The following is a 20,508-nucleotide window of genomic DNA, read 5'->3' as shown; positions in this document are numbered from 1 at the left end:
AGACCTTCTGAGTCAAGGCCAAAGATATACCTGGGACACCAGTGGTCTCATGGTGATACATTTATCCTGGGTGTATCACTGACTTTGGGATCCCATTCCACATGAGTGAGAGGCTCACCCAACCATTGACATAAGTGGGGAATCTTCATACTCTGCAGAAGGGAGGGGTAAGGGAGGCATGTAGGCTGGGATTTTGGTGGGGGCAGCATGAGGGAGAGTGAGGGAGCTGGGACAGACATGTGAAGCAGGCTTGTTTAATTTAAATTAAAAAAAAAAACAAAAAGGATTCAGAATTACTTTGAAATTCTACTTGAGATATCTTCCATTATGACATTTTTGAGTATCATTTGGTTTAAGATAATAATCGCCACATATTACCACAACGACATGTTTTAATGATGCAAGTCTCTTATTCAATAAAGTGTTCTTAGCAACCAAAACTGTCTCAAGATATAACTGAAAACAAAAAGAAACGAGGTCACTATGGCTTTGTTAAGTAATTTATTTGTATTACAGGATTATAGGAATCATTTTTCAAGATGATTTATTGGGCAGCAAATTGGTCCTGTAACCAATTCTTTCTGCTTCTGAAACTTCTTGAAATTGAGAGACATAGTTTTCCCAGAGGCACAGTGTGTTGTGCAAGGACTATAAACTATTTGAGCCACAGTAGATCTGATGCCCCAGATTATATTTTGGACTCTCCAATTGTTTTCTGGGTTCTTCCTGGAGCCCCCTCACTTGTACTATTTTCTCAAATGGTTTGCTTCAGTATATTTATGGTGTTTGTAAGTAACATGTTCGTGTATGAGAGAAAGATGATATTCGTGATGTTTGTCTTCCTGACTTTACTTATACATTTAGATAGTCCAAAAGATTATATAATTGTTAAAACTTATTTGTTACTCTATGGGAACTAATTTTTGAACCCTGTATCCAAAGACTGGTTGGCAATTAATTGTTACAAGTGTAAGGCATGTCATTCTTTTTCGGTGATAGCAGGAACTGGAAAAGAAGTAACTAGCCCTAAGTTCCAGCACTACACCATAACCACCCTTATTCAACTCAATGCATGATTAAAATCAGTGAGGACGTAGAGGGACCTGGAATGGATGTAAATAGGGCCATTGTTTTTAATTTAAGTCCATGAAAAAGGAAAGTGAAAATTATCTTCATGGGTGTTCCGACTGGGAACCAAATTTGATATGACTGCTAGACAAGTAGGTATGATGCATGGCAACAGAAAACAAATAAATCACATCTTTTGGAGGTCTGCTATCTCTGTAATGTCAGGACCCTAAGCCTTTGCGTTTTTTCAATGATGGGCGCTTTAGGGAAGTGATTAGAGCATGATGGACCACACTTTAAATGTTAATGGACTTAAAGGCTGATCTTTTGGAGTCAGTTAATTGGGAGGTAAAGAAAATTAGGAAATAGGGTGTGATTAGAGGAACTAGATCACAGAGAGTGTCCCTTACAAATGTATGTGTTGCTCCCAGAGCCTTTATGTCCTGTCTCACTTTGGAATGAGCAGTTTTACTAGTGCATATCGTGTAAAAATACATTACCTTATCAAGTGGAAGCAATGGAGGCAATAGCATTCATAGAAACCATTAAAACTAGAGAAAAAATTAGCTACAGGCCTGGACAAATGACTTAGTAAAGTGCTTGTTGAGTAAGCATAAGGAACTATGTTTAGACCCAGAGTAGGCAGACAAAAAGTCAGGTGTAGTGACAGGCACCAAACAATTTGCTTATAACAATTCCTAATCTACCCAATTTGAGAGAAAAATATGGATCTCAAAATACTGTGTAGAAATTTACATATTAGCACTTCCAGTGTGGGGAAATGAAGGTACTATAATCTCATGCAACTCACTGTCAATATAGGGAGAATATTAAAAGAAAAGATCTGCAACTCAGCTACATGACTACTTAATGAGGGTGAATATAACATCAAGTACATTGTAAAAATACATAGCATTAATTACTAGAAATTCTTTGTCAAAAATTTTTCCCTCCATTACTGTTTGGTAGTACTGCTTACCATTAGATCTTAATGTCAGCACAGCTTGTCTTTGCTTTTATTCCCAGATCTAATTTAAAGATTCTTTAGGCAAATCTAACCTGAAACTGATTTGAATCTTTTCCGACGTCCTCAAATCGTCCTGCTCTCCAGTATGTTGCAAAAGCCCTTCTTACTCAGCGCCCCGCTCTTCCCACATTTCTATCCATCTGTCCTCCTCACCCTCATTCCCAACCTCCTGTCCATTTATCCTTCCTCACTTTCCAAAGTCCCCCAAACCCAATCCATGAGCCATTCCGACCTCACACCTCCACCTTCTCCACATCCAGCCCATCTGTCCTTCCACTCCTCCCTTCCCCCACCTCTCTGTGCCACAATCCATCTTCTCACACTCTCTCTCCCCTCCCTCCTCACCTCCTGCCACCATCCTTCCCCCTCTCCTTACTCCTCACCCCATCTCCTGCCATCTGCCCTTCTCTCTCACCTCCACACAGCCAGTCCATTTGCTCCTTCCCACTCTCACTCCCCATCTGCCCTCATCCCACCTCACTTCCTCTTCTCTTCCACCCCTGCGAGCCCCACTCCCAGTTACCCTAGTCTGAAAACTGTACAGTGTTTATCTAGAAAAGACTGGAGAGGGATAACTTCAATCTAAGTAATACATGAAACACAGCAGATATGAGCAAACGTAAGGTTTATTATTTTGATCACGGAATTATGTGTTGAAATTACATAGCATATTTCTGGGTCCACTCCCGAGCTAATTTATTATACTCTCTAAATCTGTGTGGTAAATCGTCGCAATTTCAGGATCCAGAGGATCGTCTGGAGTTTGGATCGCATAGTAAAGAGGAAATATAAGTAGTATATTGGAAATTGTGCAGTGCCGGTGACCACTTAGAACTCAAGATGTCGAGGCAGATATTACCATTATGTTTATGTTGGGATGAAAGATACGAAGTAATGAAAGAAAGTAATTGGGGGCTGGTAGAAATTGAATGGGGAAGTGGATTGAAGGGAAAAATACCCCTCCCTCGTAGGGGCTGTCTTCTGGACCCATTATAGTTGCTTGCCAATGGAGAAGGTTGTCTGCAACCGGCCCCGCTGAACACTGGCGGAGGGATCTTGATTCATGGCACATAACTCTTCTGAATTCTCTTAAGTGCAACCTTCTCCATAGTAGGTTGAACTATCTTCTGTGGCAGCCTGTGATGACTCTGCTGAGCCTAGGATATAGAGAGGATGAGAAGGATGATATGATTGATTGAAGGAGTCAAGTTATCAAGGCATAATTCAGAGACGGAAGAGGCAGGCGGAGGCCAAGGCCTGGAGACCTTGGCTCCTCAGTTCTACCTGAAAGATTTTGGGTCAGGATCTGGAAAATTCGGTGGATTGCTGTGAGGCTGTGATCCTAGGCCGCCTGAACAACGTCTAGTGGGCACAGGTCCACAGAGCATTCAGAACAGGAGCACTCAGCGGCCTCCTGCTGGCGATATTGCGGGAGAACAGACTTGAATGTCTGGATAGCTGTTCTAGAGTACACTGTGAGGTCATAAAGAACAAAATGAGCGTGTGATAGAGCACGTGGGGTCAGCGTGGGGTCAGCGTGGGGTCAACGTTGGCGGATCAACGTGAGGTCAACGTAAGGTCATGATAGGGTGGAGCGTTGGTGGTCAATCACGAGTTGCTATGGGAGTCAGCATGGGTGCTAATTTGGGAAATGTGGGGAGAGGACCATGAGCTAAGCGAGAAAAAATGACTTGAAGCTGGCTGTGCCTCAGGGCCTCTCTCAGCTTTTCCTCTTTGAGCTGATAAGAAGAGTCACAGTGAATGTCTTCAACTCATTCAGAATAAAATCAATCAATTCTCCTCGACTCATTAGCAGCATTTTTTTTTTTGGTTTTATGGGACAGGGTTTCCGTCATTGTTTTGGAGCTGTCAGTCCAGCTCCGGCCTTGAACTTAGAGATCAACCTGCCTCTGCCTCCCAGAGTGCTGGGATTAAAGTCGTGCTGTCACCACCCGGCTTTCTTTTCTTTTTTTTTTTTAGTTTCTTTACAATGGCTTTTTAATTTTTATATTTAAGTTGGACACACTATGATTCTTAATTTTATATATTTTCTAACGATGGATACTCTATAGTGTCAAACTTATAGGAATTTAATATTGAGAATACCTTTTATAAAGTAAGACATGGTTATATATTAAAGTCCTCAAAAATTTATTTTAAAATTAAAAACACAAGTTTTAATGAAATTCTGACAGCAAAGTGGGGGAGATAAGACATTGTTTTTCTCTAGCATTTAAAAGCAATGAATTTAATGCCAATATAGTAGTTATAACTAATAATAGAGCATCTGCATTATAATTTCACTGAATCAACAATATCTCTCCTAATTTTAAAAAGTACTCCTTTAGGGCATATTTGTCTATATATTCTTTTTTATTCTGGAATATTTTTCATAGCTAGTCTGATTGTTGTCCACTGGTACTCTATATGAAGAGTGCATTCCAAACCCGTGACTAATATTTCTCAATCTTAAGGACTTTTGGAATTGATAATGAACTCAGACAATTTGGAAATGAGGAAGAGGAAATTGGGACATGAAAGTAGGTTAAATTTTGTATCTTGAAAGATTTAAAGAAAGTTAAAATATTATTATGTATTACAAAAAGAATAGGCTTATTTCCATGTGATTTTTAAACTGCATGGACTTACTTTCATGTACAGAAAACCTACATTCCCAAAACCATTTTTTGGAGAGGGTGTATGGTAAGAAGCTGACAAATTTTTGTAAAAAAGAAAACAATGATATATTTACTAAATAGAGGAGTAAAGAAATTGGAAGATAAGGAATATATTGTAGTTTTCTTTCTTGTTTAGTCTATTTTTTAAACAAGGTTCCACTAATTTTTCCTGACTTTCTGGTCACAAACTCACTATGTAAGTAGATCAGGTTGGCCTACATAGATCCACTTGCCACTGACTTCAGTAGAATACTTGATTATTTCCAATTAAGATATAATATGTGTATGTATATATGTGTATTAGCCACTGAATTATCATTAAGCAAAATACTAATATGAAACATATTTATATTTCATTTAAATTAGAAACTATTTTATTTTGCATATCTATCACAGTTCCCCTCTCCCTCCCATCCTCCCAATGACTTGAATCCCATCACCCATCCACTCCCCAAGTAGGGTGGGAGCCTTCCATGATGGATCATGAAAATCTGTCAAGTCATTTGGGGCAGGGCCTGAGCACTCCCTGTGTATCTTGGCTATGAGTGTATCCCGGTTGGAAATGGGACCATGAAGTCTGTTCATGCACTAGGGACACATCCTGTTTCCACTGCAAATGTCCCCATAGACTGCCCTGGGTTCCTACCTGACACCCATGTTCAGGGGGCCTGGTTTGCTTCTTTGTTGGTTCCCTATCTGTCAGACTGGGGTCCAGGAATTTCCACTTGATCAGGTCAGCTGTTTCTACTGGTTTTCCCAGTGTGGTCTTGACCTCTTTGTTCATCACTCTCATCCCTCTGTGTAACTGGATTTCAGGAGTTAGGCTCAGTACTTAGTTGTGGTTCTGTGCTTCTGCTTCCAATAGCTACTGGTTGTAGGTTCCTAGGATGTCATTTAAGGTAGTCATCAATCTCATTATAAGATAAGGGCATTTAAGGTAGCCTCTCCACTAATGCTTAGGTTTCTAGTTAGGGTCATCCTTGTGGATCTCTGTACAATTCCCGAGGGCATATTCTCTTTAAACCTATAGTGGCTCCTCTATTTATATGTCTCTTTTCTTGCTCTCCTCTATTCCTCTCCCAGCTCAATCTTCTTGATCCACCATGATCCTCCCCCTCTGCTTCTCCCCACCTCTTTCTTCAACCTCCCTCCCCGACCTCTATTCTCCCAATGTGTTCAGGGGCTCTCTGTCCTTAATGCTTCACTATGGGACCATGTCTAGCCCTCTCTATAATACTCTCATTCCCTAGCTTCTCTTGAGGTATGATTGTAGGCTCCTAATCCTTTTCTCTATGTCTAATATCCATATATGAGTGAGTACAAACGCAGTTTGTCTTTCTGTAACTAGGTTACCTCACTTAAGATGATTTCCTCTAGTTGCATCCATTTGCCTGAAGATTTCAAGACACTAATGTTTTTTCTGCTGTGTTGTACTCTATTGTGTAAATGTACCATATTTTCTCCATCCATTCTTTGATTGAGGGGCATCAAGGTTGTTTCCAGTTTCTGGCTATTGCAAATAATGATGCTATGAATATAGTTGAACAGATATGTTTGTTGTATGAATGTGCATCCTCTGGGTATGTGTCTCAGAGTTTAAGAGCTTCATCTTGATGTAGACTGGTTCCTATTTCCTGGAACAACCATCATACCGATCTCCAAAATGGCTGTACAACTTTGTACTCCAACCAGCAGTGGAGGTGTGTTCCCATTCCCGCCTCCTCTTCAGAAAAAACTGTCATTGGTATTTTTAATTTTAGCCTTTCTGAAGGTTATAAGATGATATCTCAGAGTTGTTTTGATTTACATTTCACTGATGGATAAGGATGCTGAAGAATTTCTTAAGTGTCTTTCAGCCATTTTAGATTCCTCTATTGAGAAATCTCTCTTTAGTTCTGTAACTCACTTACTAATTGATTTATTTGGTGTTTTGGTTACTAATTGCTTAAGTTCTTTGAGTATTTTGAAAACCATCATTCTGTCTGTCTTTTATCATTCTGTGGGCTGACTTTTTTCTTGCAGACTGTGTCTTTTTCCATTCAGAAAGCTTTTCAGTTTCAGGAGGTCCCACATATTAATTTTTAATCTCAGTGTCTACTGTTCCAATTCGTTCAACAGTACCACCGACTTTCTATTCTAAGAGGTTCAGTGTGGCTGGATTTATGTTGAAGCCTTTGATCCATTTGGATTTACATTTTGTGCAAGGTGATAGATATGGATCTGTCTGCAATGTTCTACATGTCTGAATCCAGTTACGCCAGCACCATTTGTTGAAGATGCTTTCTATTTCCATTGTATAGTTTAGATTCATTGTAAAATATCAGGTATTCATGGGTGTGTGGGTTAATATCAGAGTCTTCACCTTGATTTCATTGGTCTACCTGTCTGTTTTTGTGCCAATACCAAGCATTTTCATCACTATAGCTCTATAATAGAGCTTGAAGTCAGGGGTGTTGATGCCCCCCCCTGAAGTTCCTTATTGTATAAGGGTGTTTTGGGTATCCTGGGTATTTTGTTTTTCCGTATAAAGTTGAATATTGTCCTTTCAAGTTCTGTAAAGAATTGTGCTTGGATTTTGATAGGGATTCCACTGAATCTCTAGATTGCTTGTGGTAAGATTGCCATTTTTACTATGTTGATCTTACCTATCTAAGGGCATGGGAGATCTTTCAATTTTCTGGTATCTTCTTTACTTTCTTTCTTTAATGGCTCAAAGTTCTTATCATACAGGTCTTTCACTTGTTAGGTTTGAATTACCACAACATGTTTTTGTTGATTGTGACTAATGTAAAGGGTGATGTTTCTCTGATTTCTTTCTGAGCACGTTTATTGTCTATATATAGTGGGATACTGATACTTTTAGTTAATCTTATATCCTACCACTATGCTGAAGGTGTTTTACAGTCCTAGAAATTCCCTGGTAGAATTTTCTGATGACTTATGTAAACTGTCATATCATCTGCAAAATGTGAAAATTTGATTTCTTCCTTTCCAATTTGTATCCCCTTGATCGCCCTTTGTCGTCTTATTGGTCTAGAAAGAATTTCAAGTATAATATTGAAGAGATATGAAGAGTGGACAACCTTTTCTTCTTGCTTGTTTTAAAGGAATAACACTGAGATTCCTTCTTTTTAGTTTGATTTTGGGTATCAGTTTGCTGTAAATTGCCTTTATTATATGTTTAGTTATGTTCCTGTCATCCCTGATCTCTCCAGGACCTTTATCATTAAGTGGTGCTTTATTTTGTTGAAAGAATTTTCAGAATCTAGTGAGATGATCACGTGGTTTCTCTTTTTCAGATTGTTTATATGGTTGATTACATTGATGGATATTCATATGTTGAACCATCCCCTGCATCCCTGGAATGAAGCCTACTTGGTCATGGAGGATGATTTTTCTGTTGTGTTCTTGAATTTGATTTGCCAGTATTTTATTGAGTATTTTTGCATCAATGTACATGTGGGAGCTTGGTCTGTAGTTCTCTCCGTCTTAGTTGTGTCTTTGTGTGGTTTGTGCAACAAGGTAATTGTAGCCTTGTAAAAGATTTTGACAAAGATACGTCTGCTTATATTGTATGGAAAAATTTTAGAAGTATTTGTCTTAGCTTTTCGTTGAGTTTCTGTGGGGTGCTGAAGTGTCGCACTATAAGTGTATGGAGTTTAAGCGTGTGATCTGCGATTTATGAATGTTTCTTTTAGGAATGTGGGTTCCTTTGTATTGGGTAGGAATTGCTTCAGAGGCAGAGGCAGGCAGATTTCCAAAGAGAAACCCTGTCTCAGAGAAAATAAATAAAAGTAAAAGAAATAAAGTAATATTAGATAAATAAATAAGCCACGTAAAGATGGAAAATACACAGAGAGTCTGGATACTGTACGCTATTGTGTTTTTCAGTTTTTTAATTGCTCAGGAAGGAACAACTGCTAAAGCACACTTGATTATAAATGTTACTTTGGAAAGGAGTTTTTATTTATGTTTCTACAGAAAATGAAAAGCTGAGGAGTTCCTTCCAAGCTTCTGTGGTTTGATGAACCAAGACCCCCGGAAGCAGTGGAGCAGGTGTTCCAACAATTGAGACAGCTACGATGATGCAGCTTCACAGACCATGAAAATAAGGACTTATACAGGTTTCTGAGTTTTGTCATGATCCCCATGGTATGAACAGCACCCCCCTTCCAGCACGAAGCAGTTTGGAATGAGCGACATCCTAATTCCCATCCTGTTTATAACTCTTTGTTTTCATTTAAATGGGGTTGTTTATAATTAGCTGATGATAACAGCCAATCTCTTCTTAATGGTAAAAAGGGGAATTATGGTATGGGTATTGTTTTTCATTTATTGATATAAATTCAAGGTCAATTTTGTGATGTGTATATTTCTCCTCTTGATTAAGTAATGTGCTTATACTGTTCTTTTAAAACATAATGCATAATTGAATACAGACTATAGATAGTTACTTATAATAGTCAGAACTTATAGTTAGGTAAGTTAGGTTTTCTAGATAGATAGAGATGTATTTGAGACAGATAGATAGTCTTCAAACCTCTCAAAGACCTTCAGAAAATGGCATTTAAAATGGTTTAGGGTTTTTCTTGACAATGAGAAATGTCTGCGCCTGGCAGCACCAATTACATCTGAGAGGAAGATGGGCATCAAAGAAACTCGGTATGGAGTTTGCTTTCAACATGGCAAGATTAGCCATTTGGGCAAGAAACTGCTCTTGCCTAGACTGTTTGACTGTTGCTGTATGAACTGGACATGCAGGACCCACAGGAGAGTGACTGCTGAACTCAGTCTTACAGGGTTCCTGCTTCATGGAAGAGTCTAAGAGACTTTCAGCAGGACCAAGAAAAATCACTGACAGACTGCCAACGCAGATGGACAATTTGAAATTTCCTGCTTTGCTGAGAAATCTTCTGGACACATTGTGGCCTATGAGCTGAAGATGGATGCCCCAATGTTACAGAGGATCTTCGGGTGACTGTCCAGGCAGTAAGATGTCTCTGTCAATCCTAGTGTTTATATATTATCCTTCTGTGGTCTTTGATGGAGTTGAAGACAGATAGTTATAGTTATAGTTTTCCTTAGTTATGATAAAAGATAAGCTACATATAGAACTTTGAACTCACAAGGATGGGATGGATGATATTTTCTTTAAATCTTGCTAAAATATGTAACTATGTTCTTATTTGATAACTGTTCTGTTATATACAATTTGACTGTGTTAAAGTTAAGACCTTTGTTTTTGTTTAAACAGAAAAGATGGAGATGTTGGGAAGTCTTATGTCAATAAAGCACTGTTTGGCCAACAGGAATCTAGATAGGTGGGACTAGGAGTCCAGGAGGACTCTGGGAAGGAGAAACACAAGAGAGTCGAGATGTAACGCCATGGGGTAGGACGCCCAGAAACATTCTCCGGTAAGAGACATACTTAGATTAACAATTATGGGGCAATTACTTAAGTCAGAGCTAGCCAGTAAGAAAACAAGCAAGGCTAACAGCTTCATAATTAATATAGCCTCCTGTGTGTTTATTTGGGACTGATGCGGCTCTAGAAACAGGCTGGCAGTGAAGGATTCTGTCAAGGAAAAGGCTTCCTTTACAATCTTTGAAGGTGAGGTGTGTTTCTTGCATGCAGCAGAAGGATGGATTTTGACTTTGTGTCCATTCTATTAGCCTGTGTCTTTTTATAGGTGAGTGAATATCATTGACATTGAGGGATATTAATGACCATTGATTGTTGATTCCTGTTTGATTTGGATTTGTTTTTTACGTGCTGATATTGTGTGTGAATTTCCCCCTATTTCTGACTTTTCATAAAGTGTGATTGTCTATTTTTCTTGTGAGTGTAGTTAATGTCCTGGGGCTGGTATTTTCCTTCCAGACCTTTCTGAGAGAGCTGGATTTCTGGATGTGTATTTGTGTAAATCTCAATTTGTCATGGAATATCTTGTTTTCTCTGTCTGTAGAAATTGAGAATTTTGCTTGGTATAGTAGTCTTGGCTGCCGTTCATGGTCTCTTAGTGTCTTTAGAACATCTATTCTAAGACCTTTCTGGCTTTCAGAGTTTCCATGGAGAAGTCAGGTGTAATTTTGATAGGTCTTCCTTTATATGTTACTTGGCATTTTTCCTTCTCTTCTATTCATATTTTTCTTTTATTATGTATGTTTGTTGCTTTACTAATATGTGCCAAAGGAACTTTATTTTGTCTCAGTCTATTTGGTGTAGTAAGCTTCTGTACTTTCATAGTGTGTGCCTTCATCAGGTTGGGAAAGTTTTCTCTATGATTTTGTTGAATAGGATTGCTTCACCTTCTTCTTATACCTATTATACCTAGGTTTGGTCTTCACATTGTGTCCTGTATTTCTTGCATATTTTGTGTTGTAGATTTGTCGAATTTAAGATTTTCTTTGGCTGATGAATCTATTTCCTCCAGTTTACCATCGGCACCTGATATTCTCTCTTCCATCTATTTTATTCTTGCTGGTTTATGTATGCATTTGTAGTTACTGATTATTTACACAGCTTTTCTATTTTCAAGACATTCCATCAGTTTGTAGTTGCCTTTAATGTCTCTATTTCAGTTTTCAGGTCTTGAACTGTTTCTTTCATCTCTTTCATCTGTTTGATTGTTTTTTTTTTGCCTCTCCTGCTTTCTTTAAGAGATTTGTTGATTTCTTGCATTTTTTGGCTTGTTGTACTTTCATTTCTTTAACAGATTTTCTCATATTCTCTTTGAGGGCCTCTATCATTTTCATGAAGTTGTTTTTAAGGTCATTCTCTGCTGTTCATCTGGGTTGCGGTGTTCAGGTCTTGATGGTGTAGAATCCTTAGAGGTATGGTGGTGTCATGTAAGTCTTTCTTTGTTGGATGTGACCTTATACTGTTGTCTGCCCATCTACTCGTCCAGTGGTTGCAGGTAGGGTGTCTCCCTCTCCTGGTGGGTATGGTTTCAAGGTTCTATCACTCTCCTCTCTTCTGAAGAGTGCAGGGCAAAGACAGGACTCAGCAGTCCATGCATGAATGCTTTAGCTCTGACCAAGATTCCTCTCTCTCTCTCTCTCTCTCCTTTCTTCCTGGAAGGTAGGAATGGGAGCCTCATGCTGGCATGATCCTCTTCTTCCTTCCTTATTTGTTATAGCTGCATGTGCCAAAGTGCCAGAAAATAGATGGCTAAAAAGAATCAAATCAATTTCTCATAGCTGTGGAAGTTGAGTTTTGAAATCAAATTTTTGTCACTCATATAGTGCTTCTGACAGACAAAGAAATCCGTAATTACTTTCCCTAGCTTTGTAATTTTTATTGTTGTTATTATTTTGTTTTGATTTTCTTTCTATTGAGTAACCCTAGGGTCTATGTTTGCTTGGAAAATACTCTACCCTTGAAACTAACCTCAGATATTTCATAGCTTCTGCTGCTCTCTATATCCCCAATTAAGTTCTTAAAGTTGCTGCTCCTTTTTATAAAATAATGCATATGCTGTAACTGAGTTCAATTTGTAAGTGTTACTGTCTGCCAAATCCTTGAAGTCTACTGTTTATTCTGTTTCTGTAATTCATAGGCCAATATTGCAGGGCACTAGAAGAAACCATCCTGAATGAGGTAACCCAGTCACAAAAAAGGCAAACATAGTATGTACTCACTCATATATGTATTTTTAGGCATGAAACAGGGGGTGAGTGCCAGCCTATGATCCCACAGCCTGAGAGTTTGGTAAATGGGAGAAGACCCTAAGAGATATATGCTTTGACCTCGGAAAAGGGGAATCAGACAGAATCTCCTGAGGGGATTGGGAGGGGCTGGGAGTAAGAGAGGTGAAGATGAAGGAGGAGGAGGAGGGAGGATATGGGGGAGCAGGATGGTTGAGTCGGAGGAAGAATAGAGGAAAACAGGATGAAAGATATGGTAATAGAAGGAGCCATTATAGATTTGAAGAAGCTGATCTGGACTAGTGAGATGTCCAGAGACCTACAAGGATGACAACAACTCACAGTCCAACCAACAGTGGAGAGACTACCTTAAATATCCTTCCCTGATAATGTGACTGATGACTTCCTTGTGTGCCATCCTAGAGCCTTTATCCAGTGACTGATGGAAGCAGAGGCAGACACCCAAAGTAAGCACTGAAGTGAACTCCTGGAAACCAGTTGCAGAGTGGGGAGGAGTGATGAACAAAGGGATCAAGACTGGATGGGTGAAACCCACAGAATTAGGTGACCTGAACAAGGGGAGCTCATGGACCTGACTTATAGCCGATAGGCCAACATGGGACTGATCCAGAATGCCCTGAATGTGGGTGTCAGTGAGGAAGCCTCGGTATTTATTGGGGCTTCAGGTAAGGACCAGCATTTATCCCGGGCATCCCGATGAACTTTGGGAGCCCATTCAATGTGGAGGGATGCTGTCACAGTCTGGACAGATTGGGGAGGTCCTAGGTCCCTGCCATGCATGATATGTCAGACTTTGCATATCCCAATGAGAGGAGCCTCACACTCCCAGTAGAGTGGAGTGGAGATTGGCTGGTGGGTTGGGAAGGATAATGGGGGTCGGGGGAGGAGGAGAGAGAAAAGGGAGCTGGGATTGACATGGAAACAAGTTTGTTTCTAACTTAAATAAAATTAATTAATTTAAAAATATTTTCATGTACGTTTCCATTTCATGTTAGTAGTTTCAGCTGCAGAACTTACACAGGGAACACAAATCTTATTTTCTGGGATATCTGCAGTTATTCAGGCATGAAGATTTTCTTGTGGCATCTCGAGTTGTTGCCGGATTCCTGCCCCCATACAACACAGAGAGACTCTACTAGTTACAATTCTTTCAGCCAATATCTAGGTCTTGAAATTGACTAGCTCTCTCTTATGTATTAACCAATAACTGCTAATATATTATATATATATATATATATATATATATATATGGTATGCAATAGGACATCACTAGCTTTTGTAATGACTAATAGTGCTAAAGTACCTATTATATGCTTTTGGCTACTTGTTTGTCTTCTTTGTAGATATTCGTACCAAACACGCACAGAATTTAAACTTATTTGATTTCTCCTATTTGTAAGTATATAAAACTTCTAGGAAGTACAATATATTTAACTTTTTCTTAAATAGACTTTACTTTTTGTGTCATACTTTAAATATCATTGTCAAAGCTCATTGTCTATCAGTCTATTTATTTTTAAGAGTTTGCGTGTTTTAGGTGTTACAGTTTGGTCATTGGTACATTTGAGCTAATTTTTAAAGTGTTAAAAACAGGCTTAAATAACTCATTTGAATGTGAATACCTGCTTTTTCCCTCCTCTTTCTCAACGCAGTTCATTATATTGAATGATCTTGCCACCTGTCTAAAAATAACTTACAAAGAATGGTGGGTTTAATTACCTAATCACTACTCTATTCTGAGTTTTTGCTGGCATTATAGTTTTTGGATTATTGTACTTTTTGTATTAAGTTTTGAAATGAAGAGTTCAAATATTTCCAAGTCTGCTCTTCGTTTTCACAATTATTTATTATAATTTAATTATTAGTTACCAAGGTATTTTTGTAAAATATTTTGATTTTGGTATATATTTGATATGTGTATTAATTTTGTATTATTGATGTCTAAAATATAATATACCTTCAAATCTGGAAAGAGAATATTTGTCTACTAAATGTATATCTTTAATTTATTTCAGTAAAATGATAAAATTTTCAGTGTACAAGTCTTTTACTTCTTGGATTGCATCTATTCCTATGTATTTTGGTATTTTTCCAATAAGTACTTTTAGCTTGATTTTTATGTGTATAAAGAATAATGACAAGTCTGTCCTTTATTCTCAACCACATTCTTTGCAATTCCTTCGAGTTTTCCCCTGTACTGAAATTCTATCCCAACTTAATGTAATTTTTCCATTTGTTTTTGTATTTAAACACACTGAACACATGAAGTGTTATCTTTATGTACATGTATCTCAGAACATCTACAGGAGTGTAGATAACAACTGGGAGCCTACCTTCCTGAAGAAATAGTCAATTCGCCTCACAACAGCTCTTCAAATATGAGTGAGGCTTCAGGATTCCATCTCTTAACTATGCTTGGATTTTGTCTGGGTAGACCTTCTCTAGGTATTGTGCATGTAGCTCTTAGTCAGAGAGTTTATGCCTAAAATAGTGCTCTAATGTCCAGAGAGCAGAATTTTACTGTAGTCATCACTGTCTTTGGTTTCTTTTCAACCTTTTTGTCCACACCTTGCAAAATCATCTCTGAGCCCATATATGTCCGGGTGTGGTCATATTTATACCAGGAGGAACTTCCACACACTGATTTGCATTAATGTCTATACCAATTTCATATACCACCAACAGTAAATGAATGTTTCACGTTTTTCACATCATCACCTGTACTTAATGTCATTTTCTGTTGCTTTTAACCTTAGCGATTCTGGCTACCATAAGACAGAAATCTAAAAGTAATCTTAATTTACATCTCGTTGACGGCTGAAGATATGTAGTTGTCCATCCAGGTTGACCAGTACTATTTGTTGAAGAAACCATTTTTCACACTGTGTATCTGGCCTCTTCAGTAGCACATGCATGGTTGATTCTCCCAGTTTTACCAACTTTTCTTTGTTTAAAATCATGGAACTTCCTTATAATTACCAACACTGACTCTCTGATGTCACTCTTCACATTGATTTTCTTTTAAAGAGATACAAAGTATGTTCACTGTGGGAAAGAGACCCCTTTTTCAGCAAATAATGTTAGAAGACATTAACAGTCATGAAAAGAAGACAACTTTAGACTCCTGTCACATATACAAAACCAATTCGTGATATAGACCTAACAGTACATGCTAAATTCAGAAATTTTCTGCATTAAAACACGAGAGTATATTCATGTAAGGACAGATACCTATCATAGAAGACAACAAATGTACGAAATAAATAAAATTAATCATTATGTTTTTCTTTTTTGAAATACATTGCTTATTTAAGGTGACTGCACATTCAGTAAGTAATTTGTGTCCATCTCATATAAAGAATTTTAATACAAAATATAACCAAAAGAAAATACACTGATGATAAAAAAGTCTCTGTATTTCAGAAAGAAATATCAAATTTGCCATTATAAACATGAAAACATGGGCTTAGAAAACAGTTTAATGCAAACTAAAATATATAAAATTTAGGATAAATGGTATCTTTATTGTAAGTAAAGTATTTTTTAGAATAAAAGCCTAAGGCTCAGCAGCTGCCATGGGCTAGAAAATGCCTATTCTTGATATGCGTAATAGAGAGTCAAGTATTGATTATAAACAGAGAGAAGATTATATTAATCAGGGTTCTTTGAAGAAAAACAGAATTTATAGAATTAATATCACTCTTCTCTCTCTCTCTCTCTGTCTCTACATACAGACACACACACACACACATTAAATTTTTAAAAGAATGTCTTACAGGACAACTAATTCAACTAATCTAACAATGACTGGCTATGGATGAAAAGCCCAAGGATCCAGCATGGGACTGATCAAGACCCCCTGAATCTGGGTGTCAGTGAGGAGGCCTAGGTAATCTATTGAGCCTTGGACAGCAGATCAGTACCCATCCCAAGTATACACACGGTCTCTGGTCTCCCATAGAACAATGTGAGGTGCACTCTCACCCTGAACTCTTGGGGAAGGGTCTAGGCCCTGCCCTATATGAAATGACAGACTATGGACACCCCCATGGAGGGCCCTCACCCTCCCTGGGGGAATGAGGGGATAACGGGGGGGGATGAGGGGAGAGGGCACTGGGAGGAGGGGAGGGAAAGGGAGAGGGACCTCGTACTGACTTGTGGAAGCAACCTTGTTTCTTATCTAAATTTAAAATGGAAAATAAAAAAAATTAATAAAAAAGAAAAAAAGAAAGGGCAAGCCCTCTAAAACGGGCAAAAGACATGAATAGGCTGTTCATGAGAGGAGGTATATCAAATAAAGATATGAAATAAAAAAAAGATAAAAAAAAGAAAAGAAAAGCCCAAGGATCCAGAAATTTCCCAGTTCGCAAGGCTGGAATTCTCAGTTTATCTTCAGTACCACAAAGAAGTAGACTCTATTTCAGCAAAGGAATGGACTTGCTAGTAATGCAAAAGCAAGCCAGCAAAGAGGAAAAAATTTCCATCTCCCATGTTCTTACACACGCTTCTAGCAGAAGGTGTGTACCTTCCTGCATCAAGATTCAGATTAGAAATTGATCTTCTTTCTTAAATTCAGCAAAAATACCTTACTAGTGTGCCTTCCAGTTTTGGATTTAGCTAATTCCAGATGGAGTCAAGTTGACTAGCAAGAATAGTTATTACACCATTCTTGAAGCCATGATAAAAATTCTATACATTTATTATTTCACATTTAAAGATTCCAGGACAGGCAAACTTTAGTTTTCTTAGTAAAAATAATAGTACCATTTGAGGGCCTAGAAAGATTGATCAGGAATTGAGAGCATATGCTGCTCTTGTAAGGATGAAATTCAGTTCCTTGCACCCACATAGAATGGCTAACAAGATCTTGTAACTCCAGCTGTAGTGAATTCAGTGACCACTATAGTGTCTGTAGCCTCTTGCACTCAATACCCATATATAATCAAGCACATACATACTAAAAGCAGCAAACAATAAAAAAATTTCTTTTAAAAATGCATCTGCACTGGGTTTTCAGGATTGAGCAGAAGTGGAGTTGTAAAAGTGTTGTAGCATACTTAAAATATTCATATGTTAAATAGGATTATGTTTGCATAAGTGTATACTTTTAAAAAATAGAAATATATATTCACTGTGTTTAAATTTCTCCTAGGGAAAATAAATAAATTGGTTGTCAACAATTAAAAATGCATTTATCCACTGTTTCAATGTCCTCCTTTCTTTTCTGAATTTACTTCTATAAAATGACATTCTTCTCACTACTCTGTAGAATGAGGACTGAGTTAGTATAAGATAGTTTCTCTTAGGTTTATCACCTACTAGTTTGAGGATACTTTGAAGTATTATATAAGCGTAGACTCTAAATCCTCAGGAAAAAACATACACAGTGTACAAGAATGTATAAAGTAAATTAGAAAATTCTTCTTGAATGGCTTGCATGCCTCTGTATAAAATAACCATTATTATAGGCAATTGAAGTTTTTAAAACTTATTAATAAGACTCAAACCTTTTACTTTGTCTGTCTTCTGAATTGTGAATAAATTTCTCAGGGTTTTATGAAAGTTTTCTTTCTGTTGGGTCACATCCAAGGCTAATTGACTGGGACATTGTTATTGAGACATCCTTGAGAAATCCTATCTAAGTCAGTGTCCCTTATGACTCAATGTGTACACCCTTTCCTCTTGACAAAAAAACTCAATCTGTAACAAAATGCTGGGTGATATTATTGGAGGAAGAAAAACATCATTGACATTTTGAGGTTTTATGTTCTATAGAAATCATGCCGTCTTTAAATTGTGACAGTAATAGCTTCAAATTGGTGTCGACAGTATGGAAAATCTGCTTTAGAAATTGAAGTCAGGTAACGAACGTGTTCATTGTGGCTGTAGTCATTCATTCTTGAAGAAGGAAACTTTCTGCATCAGTGTTCCTTTCATACATTCTTTAGAGAATCTATTTTATTCAGTCACATTGAAGAAATCCTCTGGCTATTGATAAATTTTTGAGCATCTTCTAGGTATATAGAAGGCTTTTGTGACCTGATGCAATATAATATTCAGGAAGACTAGTAGCTTTCCACATGGATTAGAGTTTCTTTCTTTATCGTCAGTTTGCTTGTTAAATCCAATACAATTGCTGAGTTAAAGTCATTGCATTCCATTGTAACCTATCTTACTCAACACTGTGGCTAATATTATTATGCATATCCATCTTGATTTTGGTAGATTTATGAAATTATATTCTAAAGAACCTAAAGATTCTCATAGGAAAAACAAAATAAAATGTGGTATTACAGGGAGAAAACAGTTTTAATGAAAATGAAAAATATACTTTTAATTACGCTTGGGGTTAGATCGTTTCATCTTTAAAAACAGATAGTCTCAAATAATTATAATATATAAGCAACTTTTTGTTTCAGACTTTAATGAATTGTAAGATCCCCATTCTTCTAACTTATATTCCCATGTCATCTCATCTCTACCTTCTGTGTATGTATTTCATTGAATTATTACATTCATCTCAGAAAATATAACTCAGTTCATGGTTCATTCATTAGAATGTCATTGATTTTCATTTTTAAATTCAATAGTCTCAAGAGAACCAAAAGATACAAACATGTGTGTCTACACACACATACATATGATGATGCTGTTAAGCAATAGGAAGCATTAACTGTAGTTCAATATAAAAGAACGAAACAATCTATTTTGTATGTTATTTGCATTATTGATAATTTGCTTTCTCTGATTTCTTGTCACTCCTTTAATGTGAGGATCCCTTTTAAACAAAATAACATCCAAAATTTAAAAAAATACTCATTTCCTTAATCCTTTTTTCCACACAGTTGAAGGGGATTCCCCAAATCAAAGATTTAAGAAAAAGATGAATAATGGTTTGAAGATGAGTTGATTTCAGAGGGGAGGTAGTACATGTCTTAATTTCCCTTGCTGAATTTTTATATTTTCTACAATGAAAATAGATTGTTTCCAGGAGAGGAAAATATTTTCAAATAATTACTTACAGGAAAGAAGGCTTTGTTTGAATGTGCTGTTTCCCAAACAATTAAATATTTCTCTGATGCTCATCACATAGGGCTTCTGTCTCTGATCATACAAGTTTTATGTCACTATAAAAGTGCCTTGGAATATTTAGTATGATTAATAATTTTTTGAAAAAGCAGATGCAAGGCCATTCCCAAAGAGCCTTATTGTGTTTGTTAAAAACTCTGTGCTTTGTTTTATAAAGGTACTTCCGGTGACTGTGATGCACCTGGTCAATGAATACAGTGCACTTGAGATGTAATCTACAAATATAGTACTTTACAGTGTGAAAGGTCAAATACAAATACATATACTTAAAACATATTTTATATAAATACATTATATAACAAGTATGTAAATATCGAATATGTATATTTAAAATCAAATTTATGTATTATATTAAAAGTTACTTTAACTACACTGATAGAATAGTAAATTAGTTTGCATTTGGGTGGGAGGGAATGGAATAACAGCAGAATGAAATTAGGGAATGTTATAAGCTAAGTAATTGGTATAATCCTGAGCTAACTATCTTCAGCCTTAGAGTTTAAACCGGTTCATTTCATTTCATTTATTTATTTATAACATTTTTAAAAATTTTATTTTAATTAAAGTATAATTGCACAGTTTCCCCTGCCCTTTCTTCCATCCAGCTCCGATCATATTTCCCTCCTCACACTCTAAAATTCATGACCCTTTCTCACTATTGTTACAAACACCAATAAACATATAAATATGTTTACAGATTTATTTAGTAAAACTTTTCAGTGTATCCTCTATACCAATTATTGAACTTTTTGAAATAGTATAATTGGCATATTCATTCCCTGAAATAGTACAGGAGACCTACTTCCTCATTATTGCTCTTGGTGAAGTGAATATGATCAGTTCCATTTTTGTCCTTTCCAGTTTTTTTTTTAGTTTAACATTACGACCACAGCAAATCTTTTTTTCCGGCAATGATAACACTTGCTTAAAAAGGGGGAGGGGATGTGAGTGTACAACTTTCTTATTTTATTAAAATAA

At 37.0% G+C, this 20,508-nt stretch overlaps 1 pseudogene; it reads right to left on the bottom strand.

Annotated features, from left to right (window-relative positions):
* Positions 1-2,754: 2,754 nt before the first annotated feature.
* LOC121139776 lies at positions 2,755-15,356 on the bottom strand (annotated as a pseudogene).
* Positions 15,357-20,508: the final 5,152 nt, after the last annotated feature.

This window comes from Mesocricetus auratus, unplaced genomic scaffold (assembly GCF_017639785.1).
Source record: "Mesocricetus auratus isolate SY011 unplaced genomic scaffold, BCM_Maur_2.0 Super-Scaffold_100003, whole genome shotgun sequence".
NCBI lineage: Eukaryota > Metazoa > Chordata > Mammalia > Rodentia > Cricetidae > Mesocricetus > Mesocricetus auratus.
This window is presented reverse-complemented; position numbering and strand designations above follow the sequence as displayed.